Genomic DNA, 16,515 nt, shown 5'->3' with positions numbered 1-16,515 from the left:
CAAGATCGTCAAGTTGTTTGTATGAATGTTTTAAAGAATCTAAGTCAATATTACTAAGAGTTAAAGGAGATAAAAGAGGAATCGACTTGTTTACATTATCCTTTTTACAACAATCATCTTGAATGATGTCAAAATCAATATTAAAATAATTATTGATAGCTATGTTGGTTACAGTGGACGGTTCTAACCGTATAGTCTTAGAAAAACCAATACAATTTTCTTCTAGAGTTAAGATACCGGTTCCAGAAATAGAATAATCCTTCATTTCGTTATTACACTTCAAAGTTAATTTGCTAGTTTTAGATTGAACAAATATCCATCTATTATTTTTAAGTTTTTGCCATATATCAATAAGACCATATAACATTTTAGAATTACATTCATCAGGAAGAGATAAGGTTACTTCCGTTAATAGCTTAGTTTCACAACATGGATTTGTAACACTAGAGAATATATTTTCTAATGGGCAAATAGAATACTCATTATTTAACACAGAGCATTGTTGCATGTTATCTAATAAAGAGTAATGTGATCTATCATCTGTTAACGCAATATAAGATTTAGTAGGTGTAATTAGAGCAAAAGTATTAGGATTTGTTTTTTCATGAGGAGTTGGCAATGGAATCGTTTTATAAACAACATACTTAATAGGAGATATAAGAGGAATTTGTATAATAAAAATTATTTTATTATTATAATAATAAGAAATTAGTTTAGATACATCCATAAGGGTATGTATATTATCTAAGTTTAAAGGAACTGGGAAGTCCAGTTTATTATCTACAGAACTGCTTCGTTTAGACAGTTCATTAAAAAGATTAGTAGGACTTAAAATAGAAGGGTGTAATACATTTACCTTCGCAAATAAAATTGCATTAATGATAGAGTCTAGGAAATTAGAAATAGTCAATAACGATCCTTCAATAATGTTTATAAAAATGTTAAGTCGTGAAGTGTAAATTAGATTATTATTACTTCTTACAGTGGAAGATAAGATTTCGTTTAGTTTGTCAATTTGCGAGTTTAATTTTAATTCGTTTTGATTCAATTTACTAATAGTTGAGTTAAAAGAAGTTATTGATGATTTAACTACATGAATATTTTCTTTCATGAGATTGAAGATTTCATGTTCATTATTTTGAAACGAGTTAATGGCGGAATCGTATTTTCGCGCATCATCAGCGTCGAGGGTGCCAAAGAAAAATTTAAGTATTTCGCCTCCAAATTCGAGTGACCTTTTGAAGCGAGATGGAACATCTTGAGAGATAATATGAGACAGAGAATGACTTTTGACGTAGTTCGATTCTAATAAGACTTCTATAGGACTGAAGATATCCTTACAGTTTGAGTAATCTTCATGTTGGATTTTTGTACAGAGAAGAGAAGTTTGTACGATGAGTTTGTCTATGTTGTTAAGATGAGGTTCTATCGAGTGAATATCGACATGAGTTACTACTTTCCAATAATCATTATAGAAATAAATATTCGTCGTAGGGTCAAAATAAAGACCAGGACTGTGTATAATTGGAGTGACTTGCGATTCGGCGAGTGCTCCATGACATAATAACCTGAAAGAATTTAAAGTTATGTTAAGAATGCGCTGGTTTTATGAGATTAGTATGATATTTGACATGTTTACGATTTATTTGAAGAGTCACATTATGTTTATTATGAACTTTTATTATTTTATAAGGGCCTTTCCAAATCGGGGAAAGTGCTTTTCGAAGTCGATGATGGTGTTTTAAATATACCATATCACCGGTTTTGTAAATTATGTTTCTCGTATTATTGTCATAATTTTGTTTTGACGTTTCCTTACTTTGTTGTATGAATTGTAAAGCTTTTTCTCTACTAACTTTCATTCTATAGAGAAGAGCACGTATATACTCATGATAAGTAGTGCTATTATTAGTTTCATAAAGAGAACTTGGTAATGTTGGTTTATGACCATAAAGAAGTTCGAATGGGGTGTACTGTGTAGTACTATGAGGGGTTGTGTTGTACGCTAACACTGCTGTGGCTAGGTAACAGTGCCAATCGTTTTGATTGTCATTTACGAAAGATTTTAAATATTCTTTAAGAGTAGCATGGCTTCGTTCAAGTGCGCCATTTGTTTGGGGATGATACGGGGTAGAAAATAAAGGTTTGATTTTGAAGATTTCAGTGACTTGTTTGAAAAGATCCGAAGTAAAACAAGTGCCAAGATCAGTTAGAATCATTTTAGGCGTTCCAAATAAGGACATAAAATGAACTAGATTTCGGGCTACTTCGTCACTTGTGGACGAGATCATAGGATAGACACAAGAGAATTTAGTGAGATCATCCTGAAGAGTTAAAATGAATTTAAATCTTTGGAAACCTGCTTCGGGTAAAGTACCAACAATATCTAATGCAAGACGTTCAAAGGGTTTGGTACTTGTGGATGTTATTTCCATTGGAGCTTTATTACAAGCACGTAAAGGTTTATTTACTTGACAGAGCTTACAGCTTTTGACGTATCGTTCAATATCTGCACGCATGCTCTTCCAGTAATAAGATTCTTTTATACGATTGTACATTCTTTTGATTCCGGGGTGTCCGGCTACAGGAGAATCGTGATTTTCCTTAAGAATTTTAGGAACTTCAGCTGGAGTAGGATAAATAATTTGGTTTTTGTAAATATGAATTTTTATATTAGTGTTATGAAAGATATGAGATATCATTAGGTAGATTTTTGTATACACGAGTTTAGAAAAGGGATCAGTAAAGTCTGATATAGCTAAGTCCGTCAAAGTTGGATTTTGGGTTAAGATTTCATCTCTAAGTTTCATTAGAAGATCATAGATAGATCTATAAGTCGTCTCATCGAAGTGATTGACTTTTGTGAATAAGAAGTATACAATTTTATTATTAATTGTGACTGATTGTACAGTACACGGTGATCGCTCAGCTGCGAGTAAGGTCGCGGTGTCATTTACCTGCGATAAGAATTCTTCACAATGTGGCATAGAATTATCAAAATCAAGAGATACTGGACAGGCGATTGAGTTGTATTTAGAAAGATGTAAGGGTTGTGAATGTTCTTCGATATGCGTATTTGGATCTGGTAAAGAATTAGTAAAACGCTTTTTAAAATAGACCTCAAAAGAAAGATTGTTGAGAGAGTCATTATTTATAGCAAGAATTGGGATTCGAGATAAGGCATCGGCGTTTGAGTTGAGTTTGCCTTGTTTGTATACAATTTCGTAATCGTATTCCTCTAGTTTGAGGCGCCAACGAATTAATCTGCTTCCGGGGTCCTTGACGTTGAAAAGCCAAACCAAGGGCCGGTGATCAGTTACGATTTTGAATTTGTTACCATAGAGGTAAGGACGAAATGTTTTTACCGCAAAAAGAATAGCTAGTAGTTCTTTTTCGGTGGTAGAATAATTGCCTTCTTGTTTATTAAGAGTTCGAGAGGCATAGGCAATAGGTTTATCTTTGCCAATAGATCCTTGCGATAATACAGCACCGATTGCATAATTGCTTGCGTCGGTGGTGACGATAAAAGGTTGGGAAAAGTCGGGGTACTGTAATAGTGGAGCGGAAGTTAATTTATCTTTTAAGACATTGAAAGCTTGGTCTTGTTCTACGGACCAATGAAATGTGGTATCCTTTTTTAGTAAGGATGTAAGAGGTTTGGTAATTTTTGAAAAGTTTTCAATAAAGCGACGGTAATAACCGACTAGACCTAAGAAAGATTTAATGTCTTTAGGATTTTTAGGAATTGGAAATTCGCGGACAGCTTTGACTTTGTCCGGATTCGGAGAAACACCTTTGTCGGTGATTATGTGTCCGAGATAAGTGACTTCACGTCGAAGAAATTCGCACTTATCAGGTTGAAGTTTGAGATTAAATTCTCGGAATCTATTAAATACCATTTTAAGTTTCTCGATGTGAGAAGAGAGATCGGAACTGTATATAATACAGTCATCGAGATAGACATAGCAATGTAGGCCTTGAAGACCTGAAAGGACAGTGTTCATGAGACGTTGAAAAGTACTAGGGGCATTTTTAAGACCAAAGGGCATCCTAGTAAATTCGTAGTGACCTGCAGAACCACTTGTGTTCACTACGGTGAAGCCTGTTTTTTGTGCGTCGTCAGGACTAAGACAGATCTGATGGAAACCTGATACTAAGTCAAGGGTGCTAAAATATTTGGAGTGTCCCAGTTGATCAAGGATATCAGTGATTAAAGGGATAGGGTACACTTCCGAAACAGTGACGTCATTAAGGCGTCTATAGTCAATCACTATACGCCATTTTTGTTTTCCTGACGCGTCCATTTTTTTAGGTACGACCCACACAGGGGCATTCCAAGGAGAAATAGAAGGTTTAATAATATTTTGATCAAGCATCTTTTTAATTTGAGTGTCCACTTCATTTTTGTGACACTCCGGGAAGCGATAGGGTTTCACATAGATAGGCGGATTATTCCCAGTACTAATGGAATGTTGTAGAGCATTAGTGTGACTCAGGGGGTCGCCTTCAAGATAAAAGATATCAGTGTATTGAGAACAACAATCGAAAAGAGACTTTTTCTCTTCTTCGTTTAGATGAGAATGTCTTATGAGATCAAGAACGCGATTTATGCGATTTGACGATGTTGAAGACATATTAAAGATATTTTGTTCGTCTTGAGATGAGTTTTTGTGGAATTCATCAAAGTCAATTTGAGTCAAGCGAACTTTAAAGTTTTTTACTTCGACAGGCGAATCTGTCGTATTAAGAACAGATACATTTACTCTGTTGTTGCGTTTTAAAGAGACAATACAATTGGCTAGAAATACACCTTCGGATATAGTGTGATCTAGTACGAGTGCTTCCTTGAGTTTATTCAATTCGGACTTGTCATTTGACACGATGCATTCGATTACAGTCTCGGAACGAGCTGGTATTATATATTTGGGAGCTGTATAATGAATTTGGATTTTATGCTCATTCAAGGACATTGATTTTGTGCTATAATCGATACTTGTTTTAAAGAAGTGTAAGAAATCTGAACCGATTATACCATCAGTTGCAAGATTTATTGCGTCATTGATGACGTGGAATTTGTAAGATAAGATAGAGTCATATAGGTTAAATTCCATTTGGAAAGTACCAAGAGTTTCGCAATAAGAATCATTGTCGTTTATTCCTTTGAGTTTGATTATTTCATCAGAGAGTTCGGGCACTTTTGATAGGCTCGATTGTTTGATTATGCTGACACTTGCGCCAGTATCAATTAAGAGACACAATGGTTTTTTAGAATACCTTGTGGTTATAAAGGTATGTGGCAGTGATATTTTTTTATTAAGGACATTTGTCTCATAGACAGGGACATCCTTGATATCCTTTTTAGAGACACTAGGGTTCGTGTCTTGAAGGTTTGTTTCACAAGATGTAGTAAAAGATTTAGGATAAGAATTAGTATAAGAATTAGTATCATAAGATTTAGTACAAGATTTAGTATCATAAGATTTAGGACAAGATTTAGTATTATAAGATTTAGGACAAGATTTAGTATTATAAGATTTAGTACAAGATTTAGTACTATAAGATTTAGGACAAGATTTAGTATTATAAGATTTAGGACAAGATTTAGCATTATAAGATTTAGGACAAGATTTAGCATTATAAGATTTAGTAGAAGATTTAGCATAAGAATTAGTATGTTTCGTCTCATGTGAGACGTTGATGACCTGTTTAGGCACATCACAAGATTTTGTATTTACCGTGTCGTTTTTGGGACTGGATTTCAGACGACACGCCACTGAAATCCTTTTTAGTTTTTTGATTCATCGTCCTCGGATTCATCGAAAATTTGTTCGTCACAATAGTTTATGGGTTTAGGATTTTGTGGAGGACGTGAATTTGTTTGCGCGTTATTATTATTGTTGCCTTTTGCACGAATTTGATTGTAGTAGTTACGTTTGCGGCATTCATTTATATGATGACCTATGTTTTTGCAATAGGCACAGATTTTTTGATTTGACGCGGAAGAATTTGAAGAATTTGAATTAGAGGTGGAAGGTTGGGGCACATGATAAGATTTTTGAAAGTTATTCCGTTTTCGATTGTAGCAAACTGATGCTGAATGACCAGTTTTGTTACATATTGAGCAAGATTTTGAGATTTGGTTCGATGTTGTGGGTAACTTAAACAATTTTTCTTCATCAATTGCATAAGTTACAGCCTCCTTTAGAGACTGAGGATCTCGACATCTTAAGATTGTGGCGAGATGAGGGTGAAGCCCGATGCAGAAAGTGTTTAAGGCGAGCTTTTCCATTGCGGCAATCTCACCAGGGAGTAACGTATTGTCGGTACAAGAACAGTGGATATCCGCCTGTATACGTGTTAGACACGTGTCAAGTCGGATAGAATATTGCGTGACAGTTTCGTTATGTCCCTGTCTGCAATTTTGTAGATCGTAAAGCAAATGGCTTGAATGTTTTTTCTCTCCAAATGTCGATTTAAGGAATCGTTTGAGTTCATTCCAATTTTCAAATTGTTTTAAGCTACAAACGATTTGTGCCTTGCCCTCAAGTTGTGATAAGATATATTTGCAGATGATATACTGCTGATCGGGGGTAGCTAGAGATATTGCGCTGTCGCAATTTGTAAGGAAAGCAGGTAATGTGTCCCTGTTTCCGTTATAAGGTTTAATAAATTTTATTAGGACGTTGAGGTTGACTTTTTGAGTCTCAACCTCTGATTTAGTCGACATTATGTCGTTATTTTGCAAGAAATTAGGTTAAAGTTTTAGGGTATAAGATTAGTAAAAATGTTTGTAAAGATTTTGTAAAGAAATAGTATAAAGATTATAAGATGTAAAGATGTAAAGAATTCGAATAAAGATAAGAATAAAGATATGTAAAGATGTAAAGAAAATAACTTACATTAAAATGATGCTAATACACATTATAAGAAATTGAGTCCTTAGCGTGGATTGTATTTCACCGGTGTGATGAAGGTAGCGGCGGCGTATGATCGGCGGAGACACAAAGCGGGAGCTTCGGTTTCGAATTTGACGCCTCGCTGTCCGTCACGATAAGGAGAATGCGTGTGTGGCGGAATACACGATCACGCCAAGTGTCCACTCAGGGTAGGTAGACTGTGTACAGCTTGATGATGACAATGGTGAGTGCAGCCAGAGTTGGTAAAAGATGATGGTGACCACGACGAATTAAATCAATGTGATACAGACTCACGTACAAAACGGAGATATACTGTAGACCACGTTGCAGATGATGCAGTGATGCGGGCTCACGCACAGAGCGGAGGCTGACCGTCGATCACGATGAATATTCTATAATGATGCGGGCTCACGCATAGAGCGGAGACTGACCGTCGATCACGATGCGTTTTTCGTAGGGTGCTGTGGTGCGGGCTCTCCTATGGGATGAGACTTATCGTCGACCACGACTGATGGGGTACCGTTCCTGGATTCTTTTAGATGCTGAGGGCTCTCTTGACTAGAATCTCCTCAAACATCCCACTTCTGACACCAATTTTGTTAGGAGCGGCTGGTATCAGTCTTTTTTAAAAAAACACTTTTTAATTAACTACGATAAAAACACTTTATTATAGAAAGTACAAAGAATTATATGAAGCAATTCTCTGATTTCTGACGACTCTATTCGCGCGCGGTTAAAGGCTGACTGACTATCGTATCGATGCAAAAGAGTTTTATTAAAATGAATTTGTTTACGTTGAAGTTCCTTGTGAAAATGAATATTGTCGATGTTGCAATTCTTTAGTATTAAATTAGGATATAACAGAACGCGGCGATTCAACAACCAACTATAACTAATGGGTCAGAAGCTGAATCTCAACCTACAGTAGCTATAGACGCGCAGTTTTCACTACCTGTTAATACAGTTGTTAAGGAACCCGCAATTCCGAAAACTTCGCACTCTTATTTAGAAAAACTAAAAGAGTTGCAGCATTTCGAAACTGAGAGTTGGTCAGACGTTAGGTACTCAGATGTTGTCGTGAACCATACATAATCATGTAAGGTCACGAATTATCTGAATTCTGAATCACATTCCAAAACTGAAATGTGTCATAGTTATATGAAATACCTATGGGGCAAAATACCCACAAATGGGCAACGTGCCCATAGCTGTCTAAATATAGGGTAAAAAACCAACGATGTTAGAATATGTGATTAGAATGTTTCATAGTTATATGAATACCTATGGGGCAAAATACCCACAAATGGACAACGTGCCCATAGCCGTCTGAATATAGGGTAAAAAGCACACGATGTTTGAATATGGGGTGAAACCCCGCGAATGGCCTCCAACCGCCCCTTACAGCCATCCCTGTCCACCTGATTGCCTTGATAAATTCATCTGATTACCTGATAAATCACCACAACGATATTACCTACTGCAATGTTTTACTGTTTGTTTTACTATCCGTTTTACTGTTTACTGTCTGTTGTTCTCTTTATCGATTTGTATCGGATAATACAAATATAGCATAACTGATATCTAAGTAATTAGGAAAATATATAAGTATTATAAGACTTAACTGAATATTCTTCCTGCACATCGACAGGAAGTCTGATAAAACTGTTGTTGATTGTTATACCTGAAAACACACTGTTTCTTCTCTAATCTGTTTCTGAATAATCTGAATATTCTTTGATTTCTGTTCTCTCCTCTTAATGCAATTTCATTTGTTCCTTTGTCGATTTATACCAAATAATACAAGTACCTATAGCATAACTGATATCTAAGTAATTAGGAAAATATATAAGTATTATTAGACTTAACTTGGGGGAGACCTATGCCCAGCAGTGGGCGTCGTACGGCTGATGATGATGATAAGACTTAACTGAATATTCTTCCTGCGCATCGACAGGAAATCTGATAAAACTGTTGTTGATTGTTATATCTGAAAATACACTGTTATTTCTGCTCTGATCTGTTTCTGAATAATCTGAATGTTCACTGATTTCTGTTCTCTGTTCTAATGCACCTTCTTTTGTTCTCTGAAAATTATTTAGTTTTTTCGTAATGACAGCCCGCCAAAAAGCATCAACTTTTTTCTGGCCAGTGTTATTATGACATATATAACCTACAAATCGATTACTCACTCGAGTAAAAATAAAATCGATATGATGCATTTTAATATTATTATGAATTTGATTATTTAAATTCGAGAACTGATTACAGTTCGAGACACTGCCCCGACGCAAGAATTATGAAATACACATGTGTTATGATTAAGTTCAGCATTCTAAACCCTGCTGTAGATTTTGAGTAGACTGTTCAATTTGCTGCACTATGTTCTGAACAGCTTGATAAGCAGTTTGTTGACTTAGACTCAAACTCTGTTTCATTGCTATGTCCTGTTAATTTAGCTGAAGCTGTTGTTGATTATGAAACAACGCACTGAATCAAAATTTTGCTGATGTTTTCAATAAACGTAAGCAGATACGTCTATTCTGGATAACTGAAAAGTATCAGTAATATAACAACTTAATATATCTAATATCACAACTTTCTCCAGATGATGTTAGCATGTTTGGTTTGTGCTGACAAATAACGACTGAAAAAGGACAAAAAATTTGAGCTATTCCAATTTGTTGCTACTGGAGGTACAGCTTAATAGAGGGCAATTAGGCTCTCACCTGAATATCCTGATCTGCGACTGAAGAGGTCGAGGCTGCTGATATCATCGACAGCTCCCTGATATGCGTCAGCGTATAGTTTACCTCTTTGAACTCTTGATTAATGTTCTCCAACTCCCGAAGCTCGTCAACAAGGAAGAACTTTTAATTGTACTGAATAATAACCTGGAAGGCATCCACTAGCTGTGGATAATGACGCCTGGATTGCTTCTGCGCCACTGATAGCACGATTGTTGATTTATGTTCTATAACTGTTGCATATGAATTGGTTAATATACGATATTTATTTGAAAACTTGGTCTTAACTTTTAGCAAATGGTTGGTATTCATTCTAATAACAATACTTACTGACTATTTCGAATATGTTTACACTGAATTTTTGCAATATAAATTGAAGTAAAACATAATAAAATTTGTACCCCAAAAACATAAAATCAATGAATTAATACTTTTCGAAACTCTTAAATGAACTGACTTACAACAAACTTAACAACTCAATTCAACTGATCTGATTTCTGATTTGTTGATAACTGGTATAGTCAATCTGATTTAATGTTGATAACTGGTATACTCAATCTGATTTAATGTTGATAACTGGTATAGTCAATCTGATTTAATGTTGATAACTGGTATACTCAATCTGATTTAATGTTGATAACTGGTATAGTCGATCTGATTTAATGTTGATAACTAACATGGTCAATCCAATTTGATGTTCATAACTGTTATGGTCAACAGTTACATGGTCTATCCGATTTGATGTCGATAACATTAACAACTGGCTTCGTCCTTCTGATTTATCAACTGATTTGGTTGATCTGATTCGCAAATAATCTGGTCAATCTGCTTTGACAACTGATTTGGTCCATCTCATTTAACTACTTATTATTGGCCCATCTGATTTGAGTCAACTGATTTAACAACTGTTATTGGCCCATCTGATTTAAGTCAACATTATTGGCCCATCTGATTTGAGTCAATTGATTTAACAACTGAATTGGTCCATCTAATTAGGTCCATCTGATTTGATGTCAACTATTCTGTATCTACTGATTTCGTACTGAGTATCATAACACTAAATTACATGTTCAAGATATCCCAGCATCTCCACCATGTCGTGAACCATACATAATCATGTAAGGTCACGAATTATCTGAATTCTGAATCACATTCCAAAACTGAAATGTGTCATAGTTATATGAAATACCTATGGGGCAAAATACCCACAAATGGGCAACGTGCCCATAGCTGTCTAAATATAGGGTAAAAAACCAACGATGTTAGAATATGTGATTAGAATGTTTCATAGTTATATGAATACCTATGGGGCAAAATACCCACAAATGGACAACGTGCCCATAGCCGTCTGAATATAGGGTAAAAAGCACACGATGTTTGAATATGGGGTGAAACCCCGCGAATGGCCTCCAACCGCCCCTTACAGCCATCCCTGTCCACCTGATTGCCTTGATAAATTCATCTGATTACCTGATAAATCACCACAACGATATTACCTACTGCAATGTTTTACTGTTTGTTTTACTATCCGTTTTACTGTTTACTGTCTGTTGTTCTCTTTATCGATTTGTATCGGATAATACAAATATAGCATAACTGATATCTAAGTAATTAGGAAAATATATAAGTATTATAAGACTTAACTGAATATTCTTCCTGCACATCGACAGGAAGTCTGATAAAACTGTTGTTGATTGTTATACCTGAAAACACACTGTTTCTTCTCTAATCTGTTTCTGAATAATCTGAATATTCTTTGATTTCTGTTCTCTCCTCTTAATGCAATTTCATTTGTTCCTTTGTCGATTTATACCAAATAATACAAGTACCTATAGCATAACTGATATCTAAGTAATTAGGAAAATATATAAGTATTATTAGACTTAACTTGGGGGAGACCTATGCCCAGCAGTGGGCGTCGTACGGCTGATGATGATGATAAGACTTAACTGAATATTCTTCCTGCGCATCGACAGGAAATCTGATAAAACTGTTGTTGATTGTTATATCTGAAAATACACTGTTATTTCTGCTCTGATCTGTTTCTGAATAATCTGAATGTTCACTGATTTCTGTTCTCTGTTCTAATGCACCTTCTTTTGTTCTCTGAAAATTATTTAGTTTTTTCGTAATGACAGCCCGCCAAAAAGCATCAACTTTTTTCTGGCCAGTGTTATTATGACATATATAACCTACAAATCGATTACTCACTCGAGTAAAAATAAAATCGATATGATGCATTTTAATATTATTATGAATTTGATTATTTAAATTCGAGAACTGATTACAGTTCGAGACAGATGTACAGAAAAATTATTGTGCTACCCCCGGATTCGTAGAACTAGAATCAAATGAGGAATTTAAACCGTACGAAACGTCTCTAAACCTGCATTACACAGAGCGCGGTTTCGCGGCAATTTCTTTGGGTTTGCTTAAACAAAACGAAGCCTTAGAGCAAGTAATTAGAATGTTCGTTTCTTGGCTTGGTTCTGTAGAAATGACTGACACGAAGGCAGTCGAAACAAAGTTATGCGACCTTTTTTCTCGAAGTGAATATCAAAAAATCTCGAATGACCTCCTTCAGATGACATGTGGTCATCGCGCAGATTTAGTTCAGCAGCGAAGGGATTTTTTGCTAAAACATGTTAAAGATAAATTTATTAAATCAACTTTGCGAAAAATTCCGCCATCCTCCAGCCATCTATTCGTAAGCAGTGACTTGTCAGCAACAATCGAAAAGAACGGAGGCAGCACAAAAATTTTTTGGCCTTCTAAAGAGACAAGATCTAAAAAACCAGTCAATTTTAACAATTCGAGTATGAAACCGAATTTTGTGCCTGCGCAAGGCCAAAATCAATTTTCTTTTCCACTGACGCACGGTGGTAATGTTGCTACGCCTTCGCAAGGCATGCATATGAATCCCTGTTTTCCACCTCCGCAAGGTTTATTTCCTGCCTACAACAGTACGTTGTTACCTCCAACAACACTTTTACCTCGTGCACAGGCTACACAAGGCAGAATATTTCGCCCCAGAAACATCCGTCCTTCGCAAGGAAGACTCGGTAAACAATTTACTGACCGATCTCGCGCCACCGGTCGTGGTGCGCGAAAATTCTGACTCGATTTTCCAAGCTGGACAACTTGTAAATTACCCAAACAGATGGGGAAAGTTAGGAGCGAACCAGACGATTATCGACATAATCAGCGGATATCGAATCCCATTCAAAATAAAACCACCGCTTCATCTTCCATTTTACGACCATCCGCTCCAAACTCCACTTTCTCAGGAAATGACTTCTGTGTTGTCCCAGCTCGTACAAACAAATGTTCTAGAACAAGCTCCTACAACTCCAAGTTTTATTTCTCAAATGTTCCTAGTACCCAAGCAGGACGGAACACAGCGCCCGATTTTCAACCTGCGCAACCTCAACAACTTTGTACATGTAAGCAAATTTCGACTAGTAAACATTCAAAAAATACCAACGTTCCTCCAGCCACAAGATTGGATGGCAAAAATAGACTTGTCAAATGCTTACTTTCACGTCCCGATTTCTCCCGCACACAAGTGTTTTCTGCGCCTTATATATCAAGGAGTTCTGATGCAAATGACTTGTCTACCCTTTGGACTAGCCACCGCTCCGAAGACATTTGCCACTTTGACGAACTGGGTCGCGCAGATCCTAAGAACCCAGGGTGTACGCATGCTAGTCTACCTAGACGACTTTTTGATAGTCCACCAAGACAAAGACATGCTCCAGAGACATGTTTCGTTAACAGTCGATTTGCTCAATTACCTAGGCTGGACCGTAAACCTTTCAAAATCCGTGCTGAAACCTCAACGTCAACTTCACTTCCTGGGTATTATGTGGGATCCGTTCCACAACATAAAATGGTTACCCAGCGACAAATGCCAGACAATAACTCGCAAAATTCAAAATATTCTTCAGACGAAAACTGCCAACTTAAAGATCATGCAATCCTTAGTAGGCCTATTGAATTTTGCAAGCTTCTGCATTCCCAGAGGTCGTTTAAATCACAGGGCCTTGCTGACCTTTTGCCAAAGGCTAAGTGTTATGCGCCCTTACAAACAGTTCCCTGTTCCCGAGCCAGCATTAATAGAACTGAATTGGTGGTTAGAAAATCTGAACAGTCGGTCAATTATTCACCCAAGTCCAGTGTCGCATTATATAGCAACAGATGCATCAGGTCTGGGTTGGGGAGCCCAAATCGACAATTTGATCATGTCGGGCACGTGGTCAGCTCCCGAACTCAATCTTCACTCGAATCAGAAGGAAATGTTGGTAATATTGAAAGTATTTCAAGCGTTGGCCCTTCACATGCGAAACTCTACAATATCGATTCAATCCGACAATCGAACAGCTCTTTCCTACCTGAAAAACGAGGGTGGAACCCAATCAATGTCCCTGTTATATTTAACAAATCAGATTTACCAAATCCTGGATTTATTCAACATAAAACTCTCGCTTCATCACCTGCCGGGTCGGTACAATGTGGAAGCAGACCAGCTGTCCCGCCAAGGCAAACTACCAGAATGGCACCTGCTACCTCAAATTACACAAAAGATCTTCTCGAAATGGGGCCTTCCCGACATAGATCTGTTTGCATCCCAGACGGCTCATGTAGTTCCACGCTACGTAAGCTTGGACGTAACCGACAGGCAAGCAGAATTTTACGATGCCCTGAGCCGAACATGGAATTTCTCTCTAGCGTGGATATTTCCGCCACCATTCCTCCTGCCTCGAGTTTTGACTCACCTCAACAATGCCCAAGGAGTGTACATAGTGATAGCTCCCAGGTGGGAGAAGGCATTTTGGCGTCCGGACCTTCGCAGCCGCTCTATAGCTCCCCCATTCACAATTTACAACCTAACGGAAGTCCTAATAGACACATCAACGAGCTTTCCACCACCCAAAGTCCAGGAATTAACACTGGAGGCATGGAAATGTGGGGGTGGAGTGAGGCCATAAAAGGTTGGTCTCAGGACCAAATACAACTTCTTAAATCCAGTTGGCGAAATTCTTCGATAAAATCTTACCAATCTGTGTGGCGTCGATGGTCAAGCTGGGCGATAAAGAATAAAATATCCTTGACAGCTCCCTCTGGATCAGATTTGGCCAGGTATTTATCAGACCTCTATTTGATAGAAAATTTTTCTAAAAATACAATTGTAATGCATAAATCAGTAGTTTCAACTTTGTGCAATCCAAATCTCACAGAAAAGTTAAGTTCTCATCCTTTAGTGCAGCATATCTTAAAATCTATTTCCAATAAAACACCTAAAGAAGATAAGCCTCCTGTCTGGGATATTGATGTTTTGTCATCTTGGCTCTCGAACAATTTTCAACTCAATTTTGACCTGTTTGTGTGTGCTAAACGTACTGCTTGCATACTATTACTCTGCTCAGGCAGGCGGGTTCATGACCTAACCTTGCTGTCTATTCACCCTGACAATTTTGTTGTTTCAGAAAATTGTATTACATTTTGGCCTAAATACGGGTCCAAAACAGATAACGGAGACTACAGACAATCTGGATGGAAATTACATACAAATTTAGAAACCGTTTCCCTGGATCCTGTTTTTTGGGTGAAATCTTTAATTCGACTATCAAAAACTCGACGAGATGAATGTCGATTAGACAACTTATTTTTAACAGTGTGTGGTCCTCCGAAAGCGGCATCTAGAACCACCATTGCAAATTGGTTAAAGGCTTTATTGATGGAAGCAGGCATCAATGCAACTCCCGGAAGCTTCAGACCAGCGGTATCTTCGAAAAATTGGATTCAAAATTTCCCAATAGACGAGATTTTGAAAAGAGGTAATTGGCGCTCGCAGAATGTATTTATGAAATATTATAAAAGATCTGTGTTACCGGATAAACAAACGACTTCAATAACTAGATTATTTTCTCCTGTTTGATATGGTACATACGACCTGGTTATTTAGTTTGCGTTAAATTATATGATGTTTAATCTGATTTATTAATCATAAAAGAAGAAATAAAGAAGATTATTAATTGACCTGTATACATAATTTACATAATTTTTCTTAATAAATGTTTATGTCTATATTGTGTCTTTGACTGTTAATTACCCTTCTTTAAAGTACATTTGCTCTATGTAGGTACACTGATTTTTGCATACTTAATTTATATGATACTGACACATCCTAAAAGAATCATATGAAGTTAATTTCAACATTTGTCTCTCACACCAGGCGATAACAAACACGTCTCACATACATAGGCTTCGAATAACGGCACAGTTTTTTAATAGCAGCGTTTTACCTACCAATAAAACGCTTATTAAAAACTTGCCTAATTCGAAGCCTACAATTTTTATTTCTGCCTGGTGTAAGTATGTGAAACTCAATGTGAAGCGCGGCGATCGTGTCTCGCATTTTATGCTGACACTTCTCCTACCAGGTGTGAAAGAGACAAACCGTCCAAGTACGTAAGAGCAATAAGGACAGAAATATATTCAGTGTTGCCACAGGATAAAATGTCAAACGCTACTCTCACATACATAGGCTTCGAATTAGGCAAGTTTTTAATAAGCGTTTTATTGGTAGGTAAAACGCTGCTATTTGTTAACTAGCTCCGTAAACAAATACATAGATTACTTTCGTCTCTTCAACCGTCACTATTCTTCAAACGTTCAAAGTTTCAATAGTGTTTCAATACTTTCAATGATTGAAGCTTCCTTTAGAGGATCAAAGAGGATATAACCGAGAGGACGAGGAAGCGTAAGCGCGTCTATGGAAGAATTTAACACACACACGTAATATCTCGCATCACGCCTGTGCCCTTTGCCTGTGCCCCATAGGAGTCGGCCTC

The sequence above is a fragment of the Pectinophora gossypiella genome, chromosome 20, assembly GCF_024362695.1.
Source record: "Pectinophora gossypiella chromosome 20, ilPecGoss1.1, whole genome shotgun sequence".
Lineage (NCBI taxonomy): Eukaryota > Metazoa > Arthropoda > Insecta > Lepidoptera > Gelechiidae > Pectinophora > Pectinophora gossypiella.
Note: the sequence above shows the minus strand (reverse complement) of the source record.